This window comes from Mixophyes fleayi, chromosome 2, assembly GCF_038048845.1.
Source record: "Mixophyes fleayi isolate aMixFle1 chromosome 2, aMixFle1.hap1, whole genome shotgun sequence".
Taxonomy (NCBI): Eukaryota; Metazoa; Chordata; class Amphibia; order Anura; family Limnodynastidae; genus Mixophyes; species Mixophyes fleayi.
This window is the reverse complement of record NC_134403.1, coordinates 25,763,570-25,787,272: the sequence shown is the minus strand read 5'-3', so window position 1 is coordinate 25,787,272 and position 23,703 is coordinate 25,763,570. Positions and strand designations below refer to the sequence as shown.

Here is a 23,703-nt window from a genome sequence, read left to right as displayed (position 1 = left end):
CGTCCCCGCTGGACTCCACAACCACAGGTCCCTCTGTAGTATCTGGAGGGCAGTGCTGTACTTCATTGAGGAATTGATTATTCATTTTTATAAACATCATTTTTTCAACGTTGTGAGGAAGCAACCTCCTTCGCCGCTCACTGACCAGGTTCCCCGCTGCACTAAAAACTCTTTCCGAGTACACACTGGAGGGGGGACAACTCAGGTAAAATAGAGCCAGTTTGTACAGGGGCTTCCAAACTGCCTTTTTTTCCTGCCAGTAACAATATGGACTGTCTGACATGTCTACTTGGATGGTGTCAGCAAAGTAATCATCCACAATTTTTTCTATTGTGACAGCATCCAATGCAGCGAGAGTAGACATGTCTGCAATGGTTGGCAGGTCCTTCAGTCCGGACCAGATGTTATCAGCATCCCCGCCAGTGCCTCTTTTGGGAAAACTGAGCTTTTTCCTCGCAGCCATAGATGTGGAAGAAAATGAGGGTGGAGCTGTTGGCATGTCACGGTCCTCTTCAGAGGACAATCTCCTGACCAGCAGGTCTTTGCACCGCTGTAGACTTGTGTCCGCCGGAAACAGAGACACAACATACGCTTTAAACCGAGGATCGAGCACGGTGGCCAGAATGTATTCCTCTGACTTTAAAAGAGGGACCACCCTCGGATCCTGGCAAAGCGTATGAAGGGCTACATCCACAAGAGCTACATGCTTGGTGTAATCGCAATGGCTTACCAGCTCCTCCCTCACTTTCTCCAGCTGCTTCTGCAACAGCCTGATCAGGGGAATGACCTGACTCAAGCTGGCAGTGTCGGAACTGACTTCTCGTGTGGCAAGTTCAAATGGCTGCAGAACCTTGCACAACACGGAAATCAGTCTCCACTGCGCTTGACTGAGGCGCATCCCCACTCCTTTGCCTATGTCGTAGGTGGCTGTGTAGGCCTGAATGGCCTTTTGCTGCTCCTCCATCCTCTGCAGCATATAGAGGGTGGAGTTCCAGCGCGTCACAACCTCTTGTTTGAGGTGATGGCAGGGCAGGTTCATGCTTTTTTGATGTGCCTCTAGTCTGCGGTAGGCACTGGCTGAATGCCGAAAGTGTCCAGCAATTTTGCGCGCCACCGCAAGCATCTCCTGCACACCCCTGTCACTCTTGAGGTAATGCTGCACCACCAAATTAATGGTGTGGGCAAAACATGGGACGTGCTGGAAATTGCCCATATTTAATGCCCGCACAATGTTACTGGCATTGTCTGACACCACAAATCCCCATGAGAGTCTAAGTGGGGTAAGCCACTGGGAGATAATTTCCCTCATTTTCTCTAATATGTTGTCAGCGTTGTGCCTCTTATTAAAGCCTGTAATGCACAATGTTGCCTGCCTTTGCATGAGCAGCCATTTTGTAGATGCTGCTACTGATGCAGCTGTTGCTGTTGCTGCGGAAGGGGATGCATCTACCCAGTGGGCTGTCACAGTCATATAGTCCTTCGTTTGCCCAGAACCACTTGTCCACATGTCCGTGGTTAAGTGGACAGTGGGTACAACCGCATTTTTAAGAGCACTGAGGACACTTGATCGTACTTCTCTGTACATTTTTGGTATCGCCTGCCTAGTGAAGTGGAATCTCGAGGGGATTTGGTACCGGGGACACAATACCTCCATCAACCCTCTAAATCCCACTCCACTGATGGCGGACACCGGGCGCACGTCTAACACCAACATTGCAGTTACAGCCGCAGTTATACGCTTTGCAATAGGGTGACTACTATCGTATTTGGTGGTCATGGCAAACGACTGTTGGACGGTCAATTGTTTTGTGAAAGACTTAGCGGTCTTACGACTTCCCCTCTGGGAAGATGACCGACTAACAGCAGCAACAGCAGCAGTGGCAGTAGTAGGCGTACCGCTGCAGGATTCCTCGGATGAATCCCGTATTGAGGAGGACTCAGTCTGGCTGGTGACTTGGGCTGCAGGACTGAATCTGATGGAGATTGTGGAGGAAGTTGACGAGGAGGGTGTTGCTGGTGTGTATCCAACTGGACCACGGGATTTAGGTGTCCCTGTACCGATGAGGGTCCTAGCCCCAGTTCCTGAACTAACCACTGAACTATGAAGGTTATTCAGGTGACGTATAAGGGAGGATGTTCCTAGGTGGGCAGGATCCTTACCCCTGCTTATTTGAGCTTTACATAAGCTACATATTGCCATACATTGGTTGTCTGGATTTGGATAAAAATAACTCCAGACCGAAGAGGTGCATTTTTTGGTCTTCTGACCAGGCATGACGATGGGCTTTTTCATCCCATGGACATCAGCTGTTTCCCCCCCTGGTGCCTCATTTACAATAACCACATCACCATCCTCATCATCAAGTTCCTCCACAGCGCCAGCTACATCATCAATAGCCTCCTCCCGAGCCACCTCTTCCCGTACAGTGATGGGAAGGTCAGGCTTGACAACCACCAACACCCTTGGACTCGCTTTGGGGATTTGTGATAATTTCTCTTTAGAAGGCAGAGTTGTTTGCTGTTTTGTTGCTGACAGCATAACTCTCTTCAATTTTTTGTAGGGGGGGGGAGGAGGAGGAGGGCTAAGATCCGTGGGTGAAGCTGAACCACTAGTCATGAACACGGGCCAGGGCCTAAGCCGTTCCTTGCCACTCCGTGTCGTAAATGGCATATTGGCAACTTTACGTTTCTCCTCAGATGATTTTAAGTTTCTCTTTTTGCTACTTTTTCTTAACTTGGGCTTTTTGGATTTTACATGCCCGGTACTACGAGATTGGGCATCGGGCTTGGAAGACGACGTTGATGGCATTTCATCGTCTATGTCATGACTAGTGGCAGCAGCTTCAGCATTAGGAGGAAGTGGGTCTTGATCTTTCCCTACTTTATCCTCCAAATTTTTGGTCTCCATTATATGTAGCACAAGATACTGCAGAATGTGTGAACTTGGTAATATTGCAGTACCAATGGACTTATACTGCTGGATTGGTTTTGCAAATTTGGTTATAATTATTATATATTTTTTTTTTTTTAAATTTTTTATTTTTTTTTACTTTTTTTTTATTTTTAAAAAACTTGGGAATAGTGGGGAAATAACTATGCCCTTAGAAGCACAGAGCACAGGACACAGCACCACTGGACTGAACAGGACACGGCACAGGACCCAGCAGCACTACGGAACTCAGCAGGACAGAGCACAGGACACAGCACCACTGGACTGATACTGCAGAATGTGTAAACTTTGTAATATTGCAGTACCACTGGACTTTTACTGCTGAATGTGTGAACTTGGTAATATTGCAGTACCAATGGGCTTATACTGCAGGATTGGTTGTGCAAATTTTGTGGTAATTAAAAAATATTAAAGTAGTTTTTGGTATTTTTTAAAAAAACTTTTTTTTATTTTTTTAAACACAGGGGAATATTGGGGAAATAACTATGCCCTTAGAAGCACAGAGCACAGGACACAGCACCACTGGACTGAACAGGACACAGCACAGGACCCAGCAGCACCACTGACCTCAGAAGGACAGAGCACAGCACACAGCACCACTGGACTGATACTGCAGAACACAGCACAGCACAGCACAGCACAGCACAGAACTAAACAGCACAGAACTAAACAGCACAGAACTAAACAGCACAGAACTAAACAGCACAGAACTAAACAGCACAGAGGACCACCTAACACACCCTCCCTCTACCCTGATCAATGCCCGAGTGAAGATGGCGGCGACTAGCGGGGAATTTATAGGATCCGAGTATCGCGAGATCCGACAACGGGATTATGAGTCAGAGCCTCAGTTTCACTTTTGAATTTGGCGCCAATACCCGGATCTGTCTCGGATCCGACTCGGATCCGCAACGTTCGGGTGGGCTCGGATTTCATAAATCCGAGTGCGCTCATCCCTAGTGTGTACTGTGACATGGACATACCCCATATTCCCCGATTGGAGATTTTGAAAAGTTGGGAGGTAAGCAGTGTGATATTACTATCCAATCACACACTAACCTGCTACATAGACTGTGTGTCTGGGATAGCTGACTTCACCGACTTCCTGATTTAATATCTTATCAAATAATCAAATAGTCAAACAATATATCATGTATATTTTGTCAGGAAACCTCTCCTGTTCACCTTTACCTGTCTTAAACCACACTCTGCGCACTCCTGACTTGGAAGTTTTCTGTAAGTAAACACACAGGATTCCAGTCTAAACCTCGCTCTCACTTAGCCCTTAGGCTACAGGTTTAACTGGTCCCATTCCCAACATAGGCACACATTTCCACACCTCTCTGTGCAACTGTCAGCAGCTACGTATAAAGCCTAAGAATTAATTACCCAATTGTGCACACTCTGCGCTCTTATAGCAAACATAGATAACAGTTCCCACACTGGTATTTAAAGGGTTAACACAGCCAAGCAATCAATCTCTTCTAAACAGGCAGTGAATTTGTTTAGAGCAATAAAGACAGCACTTATTACATTTTTATATTTAATATACTTAAAGTACAATACGTACAGGTAATAAAAACAATTAATAAAAGATGACAATATATGGCAAACAGGTAAAATAAAAGGAGAATATTCTGAGTATAAACTTATATAAGAGTTATATAATCTGCACCAAGGGCAATTAACTTGGAAGATGGACAGCTTGTCAATGTTGATTGATTTCCCAAAAGACTGACAATATCTTGTAAATGATCTCCTCTTTTTAAAGACACTATTTCTACCTTTCCCATCCTACTGGTATGTAGTCTCCAGGGGAGTCCTGACACAGTTTTACAACCACAGTTTAAATCTTTCCTGTTTAATGCCTAATTCTTAAATGTAAGATATCTTTTCTGGGGAGTGTCACAAAGACCCAATTTTATCATTAATAAGCCCAATACAAATTTATCAATCTATAGATACCAGACAGAGATAGATGAAGTGGATTAGGGGAGCTGATACAAATTTCCTCTCATTCTCTGTGTGACAGACGTATGGGCTGCCGGTCACTACACTATTTATGAATATGTAGTTGATCACTAATTACATTAATTGTAAGTGGTATTTTGGAAATGTAATCATACTTCAATATATACAATTTAGCAAACCATCATGTGGTCTCCCTGTGTAAGACCTCATGATGAGCGGTTCCTAAAACTCTCTCCAGGTGCCAAAATACACTCCTATGCCAGGGCATGGCTCACCCCAGGAGGCCTTTGAAGCTGTTCAGTTTCCCATAAGGTAGCAATCTTATCTGGTAGTTCAGGGGTCTGCAGAGCCACATTGAGTTAAATCATTATCCCTGTGAGAGCAGGCTTTGTTTTGAAGTCTGCATTCCATCATAGCTAACACAGAAAACAAATTATAAATGGATTCACTTGCTATACAGTATTTACAGTGCAGTCCCTTATGATTACACCTTATTCACCACAGTTATGTTATTTGTTAATTGTAATTCCTCCCTATTCACTACAGCACTATATACATAAACAATAATATTAATAATATTACTATGGAGTAGATTAATCAGATCGCAGTTTTGACATTGACAGGTCATCATCATCATCATTTATTTATATAGCGCCACTAAATCCACAGCGTTGTACAGGGAACTCACTCACATCAGTCCCTGCTCCATAGAGCTTACAGTCTAAATTCTCTAATACACACACGTACACACACACAGACAGACTAGGGTCAATTTGTTAGCAGCCAATTAACCTACCAGTATATTTTTGGAGTGTGGGAGGAAACCAGAGCACCCGGAGGAAACCCACACAACACGGGGAGAACCTACAAACTCCACACATACAAGGCCATGGTCGGGAATTGAACTCATGACCCCAGTGCTCTGAGGCTGAAGTGCTAACCACTCAGCCACCGTCTTGTTTTCGCTTCCTCCAATAAAAGAAAGGGGGTTACAGCCGACAATAATCCTAACATAGTGAGTTTGCCCGGGGATACCTATTTACCAAGTTTTGTGACTGTCGCAGTATCTGTTCTGCTTTAAAAGAACAAAAGCATTAAATGCTTTTATCTATAAATTCTATAAAATATATATTTTTTATTTTATTTTTTTAAGATGAATGAAATTATTTTAAAATTATATGTATTTGTTTCCCACATTAGTGGAACCAGAGACAAATTTGGCCTCTCAGTTCCACTGTGCATACGTAAGCTGACTCACCCAGATCTGCAAGGACTGGCCTGGTGATAATTATTTTATTAAATATAACTAATTTATTATTTCCATGAAATTCAGACTCATCACCATAATCAAGGTTCTAAAGATAACTAGACCTCTGTGTGCTTCACATTATTTCATACGCCTTGTTAACCTATGGTAATCTTTGCTCAGTTTGTGTCTCTTGGTTGGACTTAACTTGCAATGTCTTTTTTCCAAATGGATTTTGTACAAATAAAAATGAGAGTTTACATTCGCCTCTTCGAATAGATCCTTGTGTTTCAATAATGACGATCTTACTATTTACTTTTAGTATTCCCATGTGACACAAGAGGTCACATGGTCAGTCATTCCATTTGCTCATGACCCCAGAAACGTATCGAGCACAAAGGTTTCATTTCATAGTTGTTTTACCGCACATTCCTAGCCTGTTACATTAGTTTAACAATCCTTTTATATTGTGAAGACCGTGGACACTTAAAAAACTCATAAATTGAAAAAAAAAATCCAGCTCTTAGAATGTAAAAAAACTTTGTAACTTAATGCAACTGTAAATTCGCAAAGTGTAATGGAAAAAGCGGGAGCGGCTTTATATGCAATTTGTAATATTTAGATCTCGATGAGATGTAAAATATCTGACAGTAAAGATGAGGTGGAGATTAATCCAATGATCTCACTAGAAATTCTTTAGCCTTTTCCACACAATTTTATGCAGAGTGTTCTAGAAATTTATCTTTACTGTGAGACTTTTCTAGTTTTGTAAAAAAAATTAGAGGATATGTCTAATACATATGTGAAATATGCATGAAATATTCAATTAATGTCACCTGTTGATAATATAGGGCCTGATTCATTAAGGATCTTAACTTGAGAAACTTCTTATTTCAGTCTCCTGGACAAAACCATGTTACAATGCAAGGGGTGCAAATTAGTATTCTGTTTTGCACATAAGTTAAATACTGACTGTTTTTTCATGTAGCACACAAATACTTGATAGCTTATTTGTACACTGAAATTTAAAGTTGATATTTGTGTGCCACATGAAAAAACAGGCAGTATTTAACTTATGTGCAAAACAGAATACTAATTTGTACCCCTTGTACCTCCATTTTTGGAGCCCCGCCCCCCGTTACGCCCACCTCCTCCGCAGGCTCCCGGATTTGACCAACAGAGAGTTGGTAAGTATGTAGTATAAGCCACCTGGCCATTGATCCACTGTTCACTTACATTATGTAAATTGACACCTGTTCTTACAACCAAGAAATAATGACATGAGGCTTTTATGGAGGAAAAAGGTCACAATTTGATTGACTTAAATATATTCTAGTGGTGGTGAAGAAAAGAATAAATAAATAACTCCCACACAATGCTACACGAAAATAGATGACCCATTGCCCATGGCGCTTCTAAGCCGTGAAGCCCCACTCTCCCTCGTTTGGCTTAGTAGCTGGAGCCCTTCCATACAGCCAGTGACCCATAACCCACCCTCCCCCTCAGATTGAAAGTATTACTAACAGTGAATCTCCATTGTTCAGGAGAGTGCTCCCCTGTCACATGAATGCATCATATATGGCATGATTCCCAATACAGCAAGGTTCCACACCCCCGGAATCCACAGCCCGGGGGGTCCCAAACAACCAGGAGCAACACTCAAACTATCTATGAGAAAAGTGCATTTCTCACTTGGGACGATGACACCGTCTCCCAGTATCAAGACAAACTCTCCCTGCACTCTAGCGACATCTGGTAGATTTCGTACAGCCCACTTGACATAATGCAGCATGTATGATTTCTGTTATATCAATTAGAGATAAGCACAGCAAAGTGATAATCTGTGAAGTTGAAGCACCTAGTGCAGAATATCTTCAAATGTCAGCATGGTGATGATCCAAGCAGTGACAGAGTGTCACCCCTTGTCACTAACAAGCAGGAATCCACCATCAATATGAAGGCAGGGAAATGAACAGTGGACATTTATTGAATAATGTCATCTCTGGATGGAAAAGCAGGAATAGAAAACAAAACAAGCACATCATTTTGCAAGAGGCTGGTGTCATTGAATGGAGGACAATATGTATGTATATATATATATATATATATATATATATATATATATGTATATGCATACATGTACACAAACACTGTATATATTGAGCACATAGGAATGTCTTTAGTTTGCAGACTGTAATACTTATTTGTTCATGTTATCTCGATAATATAGGGAAAAACAGAAAAATGAATTTAACCATTCCTCTGTTCTTTTTCATTATAATATATTTAGTACTGCCCCACAGATACGCCTTTAAAGGTATTCAAGAACTTTTTGCATTCCAAAGGGGTGAATTCCGTAAGGGTTGCGAAGGTGCTCCACGTAAACACAACATCTCAGATTTCTCTTTGACCCTCATAGGGTTCGAGGAGAAATCTGCGATGTCGCGGTACTGTAGTACCGGAAAAAAATACACAGCCACAAGTGTTCATACTTTCCTACAGGTGTGGTCTGTTTATGTAAAAAAAAATGTTTATATCTGCTTCAATCTAAATTTTGAGAAATCCATGCGAACATTCAGAATTTTTGTGCCAAATCGATGAATCGATTTGAGAAGCAGCTCGTAGCCAGTTTAAGCATCTGTAGTGCTGGTTGAAACCTCTGGGCACAGAAACTGGGAGGAAAGCAAATGATAAATGGTTAAACTGATCCTCCTGTTTAATATGATGGGTGAAATCATTGTGTTGTTTGCAAACATTGTCGTTATTGCTGTGCAATGGTAGCTTGAAGAATGGAGATGTTGCCTATAGCAACCAATCAGATTCTAGCTATCATTTTCTAGAATGCACTAGATAAGTGATAGCTGGAATCTGATTGGTTGCTATGGGCAACACCTCCACTTTTTCTTTTTAAAAGGTTTGATAAATCTGTCTAAGAGGACATTGATGTAGAAATAGAAACTGCATTTTACCTAATGAAACAAACGGCAACATAATGATTCAGTAGACATAATATATACTGTATTAAACTATGTTTTCATCACACGGGTTTAAACAATTAGTAGATACATTCTTAAAGACTCAAGAAATAACTAGCGTAATGCAAGGAATGTAACATTTTTGTCTACCTTCTTATACATCTGGCCTTAAATTAAAAACTAGTGCCCCTTATGCCAGTTAGCATCCTGGAATCACATTACCAACGAGTAATAAAATATTAACGGCCAAGTATTTCCTCAATGTGACAGTAAAAGAATGAAATCCAGCCTGGAATCCAATTAGTGTCAATTCCATCTGGAGTGCTCACCACTCAACATTAATTTAAAGTGGTCTCCAAGTCTGAAGCCACAGAAAGTGGAAGACACTCTAAGTGCATTAGCGAAGATTGGATAAGGGTCTATTGTGAATCAAAATAAACAAACAAAATAGAGTAGAAAATATAATACATCAAATAAATGACATATAATACGGTAATAATTTCAAAGTCACATTTATATAGGGCAATGAACAGAATGGCAAGAGGAAGTTGCAAAGGTCACATTTCATCACTGTTAGATTTACGAAGCCAGGGAACAGATTTATTTTTCTCTAAAAATTTTGAGAAGAAATAACAATTAACTGGAGAGACGTAAGGAGAGACACAGTGGCGTGTATGTCCCGCAAGCTCCCAGAACGCATCTAGGATATGAGCATCTGATATATTTCTAAAACAATACAATCTGTCACTATTTCCTATATTGTGTTACTATTAATTTTTACCAAATTTTAAAAATGTGAAACGTCTTTATACATGCTCGAACACCCATGTAATACACGTGATAATGTACTCCCTGCTGTAAATGATAAGCATTTAATTCTTACAATAGACAATTTTATACAGACCTCTAAGGTAGCCTCCATTTTATAATAATATAGGATATACTTGCCAACTTTTCCTTGTTGGCTTCAGGGAGATTCTGGGGGAGGTGGGCGTGTGGGGCGGGGCTTGATTAATTGTATCATTTTGGCTCTGCCCCCTAAACGGTTGTCACAATTTTGGCCAATTACAGCAGGGGGTGGGGCTAAGATGGCGCAATATTTGCGTCATTAAGCCCTGCCCCTAATTTATTGTGGGGAGGAGAACCGGTAGGATGCCCTGCTCTTCCAGGAGGTCTCCCCGAAATGCGGGAGTCTCCCGGACATTCCGGGAGAGTAGGCAACTATGCGTTAAGGAAAAACAGCTAATTAATCTCTAGAGGCTGAAGTGTCTTTTACATTTCTGTCTCCATTACTGAAGTGATGTTGTCTTACCTGTCAGTCTTTGATTAAATCTTGGTCTCCATGAAAATGGCCACCTCCATAGGCATCAATACATGGACATAGGACACAATATCTGAACTGTGTCATCATGTCACAGATGGCGAAGCCAACCACGTCTTGTACTGGCTCAGCATCAGGGAGAATGCCAGACTCTTCAGGGAGTGAGGGAGATCACCCCTATTTCAGGGACTCTCCCTGACATTCAGGGAGAGTTGGCAAGTATGATATAGGATGTTACATAATGAACACTGAAGTGATTACATCACTACTTACCATTTATACAGATATTATTTAGATGAGCTTATGCATATAATAACATCCATATGTCTAGTGTTTGTTATGAATTTCCATGTATACCATATTCCATGTATTACGTCTCCCAAAGACTTTTGGAAATTAAATGATCACATATAGTTTCTCGAACTTGCCCATCGAATTGGTACAAAAATGTGCTGGAATTTCTAGAGTTTTTGATTGATTGCAAACAAAGTTTTTATGTTAGTCCCACTAGTGACTGTGTTTGAGTTGTTTTCACATTTGAGCTTAAAATGATACATGTGAACGTTTTTTAATTGTGAAAGGGGAAATTCAATTGCAAACGTGAACTTCGAGCACAGCAGTGTGTGCAGTTTAAAGCTTTAAAAAAATGTTAAAATACTTTTTTAAATTATTTAAATATATTACTTAAATGGTGTTTAAAAACAAAACTATCTAAAAACACTAATTATAGTATGAATGGCGAATGTGGTTTCTCAAAGGGGAACAAGTGGTGTACACTAGGAGAGTGATGTACACAAGCCGCAAATTTGAAACCACAAATTCAAATTGGGGTCAGTTGGTAATTTCACCATGAACGTGTTTGTGGCCATCACACTGGTGAAATTTGATCGACTTTCCAATCGCATAAGATCTTTCCTCAGGAATCGTTTTCAGAAAGGAATATGCCAATTTACTGTGGTAACTGAACTAATTAACAGAAATCAGTTAGATTTATGTTGTTTCATCCCATAATCTCCTCTGCATCAGTTTAACAGGAGCCTCACATCACTGTGCTGCTGGGGGACCCTGCTCCTTCCACTGTATAACTCTCAGTCTGTATCTTCCTGCTGCCTCCATTCCCCTCCTCACATCATGTTACTGCCCCTGTCACATGCAGCCCTGTCCTCACTAACACATCACTCATCTCCTAATATACTCTGTGCTGCTGGGGACCCTGCTCCTTCCACTGTATAACTCTCAGTCTGTATCTTCCTGCTGCCTCCATTCCCCTTCTCATATCATGTCACTGCCCCTGTCACATGCAGCCCTGTCCTCACTAACACATCACTCATCTCCTGATATACTCTGTGCTGCTGGGGGACCCTGCTCCTTCCACTGTATAACTCTCAGTCTGTATCTTCCTGCTGCCTCCATTCCCCTCCTCACATCATGTTACTGCCCCTGTCACATGCAGCCCTGTCCTCACTAACACATCACTCATCTCCTAATATACTCTGTGCTGCTGGGGACCCTGCTCCTTCCACTGTATAACTCTCAGTCTGTATCTTCCTGCTGCCTCCATTCCCCTTCTCATATCATGTCACTGCCCCTGTCACATGCAGCCCTGTCCTCACTAACACATCACTCATCTCCTGATATACTCCGTGCTGCTGGGGGACCCTGCTCCTTCCACTGTATAACTCTCAGTCTGTATCTTCCTGCTGCCTCCTTTCCCCTCCTCAAATTCAAAGCTTTAGGCTACACAAGGTAACTCCCAAACAAAGAGAAAATGCTAATACATCTTATACTGAGTGTGCTGTATGGTTTGTGCTAATTATACTGGAAGCAAATGCTGTTCTATAATGAGAGAAATGACTTGCATGGATTGCCCACTTTTATAGGGTGTAATAAGCAAACAGACGTTAGAGACTAACACGTCTTGTAGCATTCATCAATGCCAAGGCAGTTTATTTAGTGACCCAAATCAATCACATGCAATGTTACATGGACTTTCACAGAGATATGGCATCATGAAGTGAGCAATTTCTAAACGATTTAGTAGTATCTTAAGTATCTACACTAGAACAATCAGAACAATTAGGTAGAATTCCAAACTATGCTCCTTGGACAAATATGCACTTCCACTTTAAAGGAAGAGTCCCCTATTTATCTGGGCAACACTGGCCAGTCTCGGGTGTATGTGTAGCCATGACCCGGCTACCCCTCTCTCTCATGCATGCGCAGAGGTGCTGAAAGCCCAGACATGGGCTTCCCGTTCCACTAAGTTGGACAAATATTTCTAAAAAAAAATATTTGCCTTTAGATAAAATGTTATATATAAATAATACAAATACATTTTTAATTAATTATTATTTTTCCTTTCATTATCTTCTACTATCGCCCTCTGTGCTAAATAGCTTTACGCTGGGAAGCCTTCACAGGTGGGATTTACCACCGGCAGCAGCCTCTGATAGATAGGCAGACAGAATGTGTGTTTAATAAATAGACCCCCAATAGAGGATTAAAGACACTTTCTATACGAGGGAACAGTTTACATGAACGCATATTTGCCTACTTTTGATTTTACCCCCCTGGGAGATCCTGGAGAAGGTGTAACTGCGAAGGAGGGCAGGACGCAGCAAATCTCGTCATTGTGACCCAAATGATGCGATTGGCCACGTATCACATCATGGAGACCCCCAAGCAGCCCATTTAGGACTGGGAACTGATCAGGTGTGCTGGTGGGAAATTTCTGGTTCCCAACCCTAATTAAACCTCCTCTCACAAGCAGAACTAATTCCCACGTTATTTCTGCATTCACAGTCCATATTACTGCTATTATCCTGTAATGAACGTCCTACGTGACATTTAAAACATATCATTACTAATGTACAGTCATCAGACACATTAACCGCAGGGTGCACTGACTGCGCAAAGCTTTGTCAGGGGTAAGTGGTTGGCAATATTAGGTTATATTCCCCAGTAAAACAAAGGGTAAATTTCATTTTCAAAACACACTTTTTATATGATAGATCTATTTACAATATAAACATAAAAACATATAAATTTATACCCCTACAAATTGGGGTAGGTCTCCCGGACTCCCGGGAGAGCAGGCAAGTATCCCGCAATCGGCAACTTGCTGTCTAAATGACGCGATTCACGGTGAATCTTGTCATTTTGGCCCTGCCCTGCGACAAAAACTGCATTTTGTGGAGGGGGGCGGTTACAAAATGCTGCGATTCACAGCACCCCGCCCTTCCCGCTCTCCAACCACGCCCCCCTGCCCGGGGTCTCCCAGAATAAAATTTTAAAAGGTTGGCAAGTATGTGATTAAACGTATTGTTTAATGTTATCCGTGACGTTATGGGTAATGTGCGGCCCTTTTGAAGCGGCCCCTGAAGGGTATCAGCTTGCCACTGGTATAGGTATAGTTTTGTTTTGTCCATTGTGTCAGTTTAATAAAAAATTTTTATATTCAGCTCACAGTTCTATGTTGACTACTGGTGTGTGACACTGAGGGGTTTCCATGGTAACACCCTGGCTGTACACATGGGACCAAATGTCAGCATTTTGAGATTTTAGTCCAAATTTTGGGGTATATATCAGTATAACAAGGATACTACCTGCTACTTCCTAGCTTCTTCTTCATTTTCATTTATTGCTACTATATTTACTTATATTTAATTTTTCTTTTTCCTTTTGGGCACAAATGCTGGGGTGATGTTGGAGGGATTGAAAGAGAAAGGCCAGGTTGTTGGGAATGGTCCCTTTAATCTGGGAAGTAAATAAGAATTACCTGGTAGTAAATTGTTCCTGATCTAGTCACGGCTACTTTAATGCAGATATCAGACATCATTCATAGCTGAGTGCACAGATCTGTACGCATTATTCCTAGCAAACATGCTGTGTAACGTTTATACGCTATCGCTTCACAAGCTAAATGTATCTGGTACACTGAATTATACATGTCTAATCGTAGCACATCACAGAGATATATCAGGTTTGTAATATACTGCAGTGTGTGATTGTTATGTCTCTGCCTCAATGACTTGCCACAGGCTAGGACTGCTAACATCTGAGCCCTACATATAATATATAATATATTTATATATATAATATAATATACATTATATACTATATAATATACAGCCGTGATTACATAGTGTCATATAATAATTATTATACTACAGTTACAATGTCAGGGTGACTACACACTCCTTATTTTGGATCTGAAACAGATATATAGACTTAGGGATCTATTTATAATGGCTCGATACCGGATGGTCCTATGTATCAAAGTGGTTACTGCTGGTGATAACATCATTATAATCCCAGGACCCTTAGGCTTCAGTGACTGCTCTTTAGAGTCCGGAGTCGGTCTATTGGAGCGGTGGTGTGTCGCACTCGATTTTCTATTGTTTCGACTGTCTCGTCCTTCTGATCTGTCTTTGCCGTCCTAATGAGCCTAGATGCTGGGCATACCCAGCAATGCTCAGGCCTGTGTAAGACCTGCTCTAACACTGGTTCGTATTGTGGTTTGTTCCTGGTTTGTATTAGGGATGAGCGCGCTCGGATTTCTGAAATCCGAGCCCACCCGAACGTTGCGGATCCGAGTCGGATCCGAGACAGATCCGGGTATTGGCGCCAAATTCAAAAGTGAAACTGAGGCTCTGACTCATAATCCCGTTGTCGGATCTCGCGATACTCGGATCCTATAAATTCCCCGCTAGTCGCCGCCATCTTCACTCGGGCATTGATCAGGGTAGAGGGAGGGTGTGTTAGGTGGTCCTCTGTGCTGTTTAGTTCTGTGCTGTTTAGTTCTGTGCTGTTTAGTGCTGTGCTGTTTAGTGCTGTGCTGTGCTGTGCTGTGCTGTGTTCTGCAGTATCAGTCCAGTGGTGCTGTGTGCTGTGCTCTGTCCTTCTGAGGTCAGTGGTGCTGCTGGGTCCTGTGCTGTGTCCTGTTCAGTCCAGTGGTGCTGTGTCCTGTGCTCTGTGCTTCTAAGGGCATAGTTATTTCCCCAATATTCCCCTGTGTTTAAAAAAATAAAAAAAAGTTTTTTTTATAAAATACCAAAAACTACTTTAATATTTTTTAATTACCACAAAATTTTCACAACCAATCCTGCAGTATAAGCCCATTGGTACTGCAATATTACCAAGTTCACACATTCAGCAGTAAAAGTCCAGTGGTACTGCAATATTACAAAGTTTACACATTCTGCAGTATCAGTCCAGTGGTGCTGTGTCCTGTGCTCTGTCCTGCTGAGTTCCGTAGTGCTGCTGGGTCCTGTGCCGTGTCCTGTTCAGTCCAGTGGTGCTGTGTCCTGTGCTCTGTGCTTCTAAGGGCATAGTTATTTCCCCATTATTCCCAAGTTTGTAAAAAATAAAAAAAAAGTAAAAAAAAATAAAAAAATTAAAAAAAAAAAAAAATATATAATAATTATAACCAAATTTGCAAAACCAATCCAGCATTATAAGTCCATTGGTACTGCAATATTACCAAGTTCACACATTCAGCAGTAAAAGTCCAGTGGTACTGCAATATTACAAAGTTTACACATTCTGCAGTATCAGTCCAGTGGTGCTGTGTCCTGTGCTCTGTCCTGCTGAGTTCCGTAGTGCTGCTGGGTCCTGTGCCGTGTCCTGTTCAGTCCAGTGGTGCTGTGTCCTGTGCTCTGTGCTTCTAAGGGCATAGTTATTTCCCCATTATTCCCAAGTTTGTAAAAAATAAAAAAAAAGTAAAAAAAAATAAAAAATTAAAAAAAAAAAAAATATATATAATAATTATAACCAAATTTGCAAAACCAATCCAGCATTATAAGTCCATTGGTACTGCAATATTACCAAGTTCACACATTCAGCAGTAAAAGTCCAGTGGTACTGCAATATTACAAAGTTTACACATTCTGCAGTATCAGTCCAGTGGTGCTGTGTCCTGTGCTCTGTCCTGCTGAGTTCCGTAGTGCTGCTGGGTCCTGTGCCGTGTCCTGTTCAGTCCAGTGGTGCTGTGTCCTGTGCTCTGTGCTTCTAAGGGCATAGTTATTTCCCCATTATTCCCAAGTTTGTAAAAAATAAAAAAAAAGTAAAAAAAAATAAAAAATTTAAAAAAAAAAAAATATATATAATAATTATAACCAAATTTGCAAAACCAATCCAGCATTATAAGTCCATTGGTACTGCAATATTACCAAGTTCACACATTCTGCAGTATCTTGTGCTACATATAATGGAGACCAAAAATTTGGAGGATAAAGTAGGGAAAGATCAAGACCCACTTCCTCCTAATGCTGAAGCTGCTGCCACTAGTCATGACATAGACGATGAAATGCCATCAACGTCGTCTTCCAAGCCCGATGCCCAATCTCGTAGTACCGGGCATGTAAAATCCAAAAAGCCCAAGTTAAGAAAAAGTAGCAAAAAGAGAAACTTAAAATCATCTGAGGAGAAACGTAAAGTTGCCAATATGCCATTTACGACACGGAGTGGCAAGGAACGGCTTAGGCCCTGGCCCGTGTTCATGACTAGTGGTTCAGCTTCACCCACGGATCTTAGCCCTCCTCCTCCTCCCCCCCCCTACAAAAAATTGAAGAGAGTTATGCTGTCAGCAACAAAACAGCAAACAACTCTGCCTTCTAAAGAGAAATTATCACAAATCCCCAAGGCGAGTCCAAGCGTGTTGGTGGTTGTCAAGCCTGACCTTCCCATCACTGTACGGGAAGAGGTGGCTCGGGAGGAGGCTATTGATGATGTAGCTGGCGCTGTGGAGGAACTTGATGATGAGGATGGTGATGTGGTTATTGTAAATGAGGCACCAGGGGGGGAAACAGCTGATGTCCATGGGATGAAAAAGCCCATCGTCATGCCTGGTCAGAAGACCAAAAAATGCACCTCTTCGGTCTGGAGTTATTTTTATCCAAATCCAGACAACCAATGTATGGCAATATGTAGCTTATGTAAAGCTCAAATAAGCAGGGGTAAGGATCTTGCCCACCTAGGAACATCCTCCCTTATACGTCACCTGAATAACCTTCATAGTTCAGTGGTTAGTTCAGGAACTGGGGCTAGGACCCTCATCGGTACAGGGACACCTAAATCCCGTGGTCCAGTTGGATACACACCAGCAACACCCTCCTCGTCAACTTCCTCCACAATCTCCATCAGATTCAGTCCTGCAGCCCAAGTCACCAGCCAGACTGAGTCCTCCTCAATACGGGATTCATCCGAGGAATCCTGCAGCGGTACGCCTACTACTGCCACTGCTGCTGTTGCTGCTGTTAGTCGGTCATCTTCCCAGAGGGGAAGTCGTAAGACCGCTAAGTCTTTCACCAAACAATTGACCGTCCAACAGTCGTTTGCCATGACCACCAAATACGATAGTAGTCACCCTATTGCAAAGCGTATAACTGCGGCTGTAACTGCAATGTTGGTGTTAGACGTGCGCCCGGTGTCCGCCATCAGTGGAGTGGGATTTAGAGGGTTGATGGAGGTATTGTGTCCCCGGTACCAAATCCCCTCGAGATTCCACTTCACTAGGCAGGCGATACCAAAAATGTACAGAGAAGTACGATCAAGTGTCCTCAGTGCTCTTAAAAATGCGGTTGTACCCACTGTCCACTTAACCACGGACATGTGGACAAGTGGTTCTGGGCAAACGAAGGACTATATGACTGTGACAGCCCACTGGGTAGATGCATCCCCTTCCGCAGCAACAGCAACAGCTGCATCAGTAGCAGCATCTACAAAATGGCTGCTCATGCAAAGGCAGGCAACATTGTGCATTACAGGCTTTAATAAGAGGCACAACGCTGCCAACATATTAGAGAAAATGAGGGAAATTATCTCCCAGTGGCTTACCCCACTTAGACTCTCATGGGGATTTGTGGTGTCAGACAATGCCAGTAACATTGTGCGGGCATTAAATATGGGCAATTTCCAGCACGTCCCATGTTTTGCCCACACCATTAATTTGGTGGTGCAGCATTACCTCAAGAGTGACAGGGGTGTGCAGGAGATGCTTGCGGTGGCCCGCAAAATTGCTGGACACTTTCGGCATTCAGCCAGTGCCTACCGCAGACTAGAGGCACATCAGAAAAGCTTGAACCTGCCCTGCCATCACCTCAAACAAGAGGTTGTGACGCGCTGGAACTCCACCCTCTATATGCTGCAGAGGATGGAGGAGCAGCAAAAGGCCATTCAGGCCTACACAGCCACCTACGACATAGGCAAAGGAGTGGGGATGCGCCTGAGTCAAGCGCAGTGGAGACTGATTTCCGTGTTGTGCAAGGTTCTGCAGCCATTTGAACTTGCCACACGAGAAGTCAGTTCCGACACTGCCAGCTTGAGTCAGGTCATTCCCCTGATCAGGCTGTTGCAGAAGCAGCTGGAGAAAGTGAGGGAGGAGCTGGTAAGCCATTGCGATTACAGCAAGCATGTAGCTCTTGTGGATGTAGCCCTTCGTACGCTTTGCCAGGATCCGAGGGTGGTCACTCTTTTAAAGTCAGAGGAATACATTCTGGCCACCGTGCTCGATCCTCGGTTTAAAGCGTATGTTGTGTCTCTGTTTCCGGCGGACACAAATCTACAGCGGTGCAAAGACCTGCTGGTCAGGAGATTGTCCTCTGAAGAGGACCGTGACATGCCAACAGCTCCACCCTCATTTTCTTCCACATCTATGGCTGCGAGGAAAAAGCTCAGTTTTCCCAAAAGAGGCACTGGCGGGGATGCTGATAACATCTGGTCCGGACTGAAGGACCTGCCAACCATTGCAGACATGTCTACTCTCGCTGCATTGGATGCTGTCACAATAGAAAAAATTGTGGATGATTACTTTGCTGACACCATCCAAGTAGACATGTCAGACAGTCCATATTGTTACTGGCAGGAAAAAAAGGCAGTTTGGAAGCCCCTGTACAAACTGGCTCTATTTTACCTGAGTTGTCCCCCCTCCAGTGTGTACTCGGAAAGAGTTTTTAGTGCAGCGGGGAACCTGGTCAGTGAGCGGCGAAGGAGGTTGCTTCCTCACAACGTTGAAAAAATGATGTTTATAAAAATGAATAATCAATTCCTCAATGAAGTACAGCACTGCCCTCCAGATACTACAGAGGGACCTGTGGTTGTGGAGTCCAGCGGGGACGAATTGATAATGTGTGATGAGGAGGAAGTAGACACTGTAGGGGGAGAGGAATCAGAGGTTGAGGATGAGGACGACATCTTGCCTCAGTAGAGCCTGTTTAGTCTGTACAGGGAGAGATGAATAGCTTTTTTGGTGTGGGGGCCCAAACAAACCAATCATTTCAGTCAAAGTTGTTTGGTAGGCCCTGTCGCTGAAATGATTGGTTTGTTAAAGTGTGCATGTCCTATTTCAACAGCAGACCTCTCAACTGCAGCTCATCCCTCCTCTGCGGGGATAATGTCTCCTGTGCTCTGACACGTCACTCTGTGTACTCTCAGCCTCAGGATCTGACACTACAGCTACCATGCCTCTTGTAGCAGCCCTCACTCCAGGGCCTCTTCCATGTGCAGTGTCCCCCTCTCTCTTGGGTTCACTATAGTGGCATGGAGTTCTCCCCCTCATCCAGGGCACACATTCCTTGCCCTGGCTCAGTCACCACGCTCAGACTTCCAGGCAATGCTGGGGGAGCCTGGGAGCTTCCACCCCAGGTCCCCAGCTACAACTCTCCTCTCCTGTGTCTTCTCTCTCTTTCTGACACTTGAAAGATCGTGCCTTTAAATGAAAAAGTCAGTCTTGATTGCACGACTATGTGCAAGTGCAACAGGGACATTTTTTTGGGTTTACAAAGTCAAACAATAACACTACGACCCTGTCTGTCTGGGGTCTGTCAATGACGAATTGTCTGGAGCATGTTTTGAGGAGGTATTGTGGCCCCGGTATCAAATTGGGTACCGGGGCCACCCCACTATGCAGTCCAGATACTTGTTTGGTGGAATTCCGACACGTGGAGGGTTTTTTAATTATATTGTGGCCTCGGTACCAAATTGTGTACCGGGGCCACCACACTACGCAGTCAAGATACTTGTTTGGTGGAATTCAGACCAGTTGAGGGTTTTATTATTATATTGTGTGGACCACTCTATCTATACCACACTACAACTCTATACCACTCTATTTCCTACTTTAATTCTATTTAATTCTATTTCCTACTTTAATTCTATTACTAATTAATTAACATAAAGAGGAACCAAAAAAACCAATTTTACCAAAAGTATAATATGACTTAGACTTACAAACACTACACTTGAAAGATCGTGCCTTTAAATGAAAAAGTAAGTCTTCATTGCACGACTATGTGCAACAGGGACAGTTTTTTTCTTTACAAAGTCAACTAATAACACTTGGACCCTGTCTGTCTTTAACATACTTAATGGGATCTCAATGACGAATTGTCTGTAGCATGTTTGGAGGAGGTATTGTGGCCCCGGTATCAAGTTGGGTACCGGGGCCACCCCACTACGCAGTCCAGATACTTGTTTGGTGGAATTCTGACACGTGGAGGGTGTATTTATTTTATTGTGGCCCCGGTATCAAGTTGGGTACCGGGGCCACCCCACTACGCAGTCCAGATACTTGTTTGGTGGAATTCTGACACGTGGAGGGTGTATTTATTTTATTGTGGCCCCGGTATCAAGTTGGGTACCGGGGCCACCCCACTACGCAGTCCAGATACTTGTTTGGTGGAATTCTGACACGTGGAGGGTGTATTTATTTTATTGTGGCCCCGGTATCAAGTTGGGTACCGGGGCCACCCCACTACGCAGTCCAGATACTTGTTTGGTGGAATTCTGACACGTGGAGGGTGTATTTATTTTATTGTGGCCCCGGTATCAAGTTGGGTACCGGGGCCACCCCACTACGCAGTCCAGATACTTGTTTGGTGGAATTCTGACACGTGGAGGGTGTATTTATTTTATTGTGGCCCCGGTATCAAGTTGGGTACCGGGGCCACCCCACTACGCAGTCCAGATACTTGTTTGGTGGAATTCTGACACGTGGAGGGTGTATTTATTTTATTGTGGCCCCGGTATCAAGTTGGGTACCGGGGCCACCCCACTACGCAGTCCAGATACTTGTTTGGTGGAATTCTGACACGTGGAGGGTGTATTTATTTTATTGTGGCCCCGGTACCAAATTGTGTACCGGGGCCACCACACTACGCAGTCAAGATAGATAGATGCGTATCATAGATAAAGTACATTCAGTGGTGTGGGGCAAATTGAAAAATATTCAAAATGCACTGACATTATCAAAAACAAGAGGTTGTCACATGCTAAAACTCCAACATGTATATGATGGAGAGGATGGAGGAGCAGCCGTATGTGTAGTGTAATGCAGACCTGTTGAAGGTTTTTTATATATTTTATTGTGGTGCCCAGTGCCCACTCCTCTACGCAGTCCAGGTACATTTATTGGTGCGAATCAAACAAGTTGATGGTTTTCTTATTATATATATTGTGGTGACCCACTCCTCTACGCAGTCCAGGTACATTTATTGGTGCGAATCAAACAAGTTGATGGTTTTCTTATTATATATATTGTGGTGACCCACTCCTCTACGCAGTCCAGGTACATTTATTGGTGCGATTCATAAAAGTTCAGGGTTTTTAAGATATTGTGGTGACCCACTCCTCTACGCAGTCCAGGTACATTTATTGGTGCGATTCATAAAAGTTCAGGGTTTTTAATATATTGTGGTGACCCACTCCTCTACGCAGTCCAGGTACATTTATTGGTGCGAATCAAACAAGTTGATGGTTTTCTTATTATATATATTGTGGTGACCCACTCCTCTACGCAGTCCAGGTACATTTATTGGTGCGATTCATAAAAGTTCAGGGTTTTTAAGATATTGTGGTGACCCACTCCTCTACGCAGTCCAGGTACATTTATTGGTGCGAATCAAACAAGTTGATGGTTTTCTTATTATATATATTGTGGTGACCCACTCCTCTACGCAGTCCAGGTACATTTATTGGTGCGATTCATAAAAGTTCAGGGTTTTTAATATATTGTGGTGACCCACTCCTCTACGCAGTCCAGGTACATTTATTGGTGCGAATCAAACCAGTTGATGGTTTTCTTATTATATATATTGTGGTGACCCACTCCTCTACGCAGTCCAGGTACATTTATTGGTGCGATTCATAAAAGTTCAGGGTTTTTAATATATTGTGGTGACCCACTCCTCTACGCAGTCCAGGTACAATTATTGGTGCGAATCATAAAAGTTCAGGGTTTTTAATATATATTGTGGTGACCCACTCCTCTACGCAGTCCAGAAAGATACCTTGTTGCAACGTTTTGGACTAATAACTATATTGTGAGGTGTTCAGAATACACTGTAAATTAGTGGAAATGCTTGTTATTGAATGTTATTGAGGTTAATAATAGCCTAGGAGTGAAAATAAGCCCAAAAACTTGATTTTTAAACTTTTTATGTTTTTTTCAAAAAAAATCCGAATCCAATACCTTAAATCCGAACCGAGACCTTTCGTCAAGTGTTTTGCGAGACAAATCCGAACCTCAAAAATAACGAAAATCCGGATCCAAAACACAAAACACGAGACCTCAAAAGTCGCCGGTGCACATCCCTAGTTTGTATCTGTATTGCTGGGATTGCTGTATCCTGGTCCTGGTCTTGCTTCTTGTCCTAGTCTGTGGCTTTGTGCCTCTGTTTTTGTATCTGTCTGTGTCCCTTACTCCGGTTCCCTGTTCCTGTATTTTGTATTGTTCCTTGTTTTCCTGCTCTGTTCCTGTCATATATAGTCTGCCCTGCTTGAGTTCCTGCGTTCCTCGTGTGACACAGAATTCTCGGGACATGGGAGTACCTAGGGGCAGACCCAAGTGGAAAGGAGGCTGCTACAGTGACTGGAAAACCTGTTCTCTACTAGCTTTTTGGTCAGGCCCTTCCCTATTTTTGTGTCTATCCAACACCTCCCAAATGTTGTGGGACAGTCCAGATTTGTGGACCTCGAAAGGGACCAGACTACAAGGAAGTGGGAGGAGTTTGTCCACAAGTGGGCGTGTCTGGGCTAATTGGAGCAAGGTTTGAACAATTTGGGGTGGGGTTTGTTTTGTTCCAATTTCCCAAGTCTAAATGATGGAAGGCATGGTCCACCCTGCCACTGTCTTATACTATCCTTACTGTGTCTGTGTCATGTTCATTGGCGCATTTATGTTTATTTTGAGTTGCACATTTTATCAATGAACCTTATTGATATAATGAACTCCACAAAGACCCCC

At 42.8% G+C, this 23,703-nt stretch overlaps 1 protein-coding gene across 5 annotated transcripts in view; it reads right to left on the bottom strand.

Annotated features, from left to right (window-relative positions):
* GRM5 (glutamate metabotropic receptor 5) overlaps nt 1-23,703 on the bottom strand; it is a 281,674-nt gene that overhangs the window by 95,396 nt on the left and 162,575 nt on the right. The window lies entirely within an intron of this gene.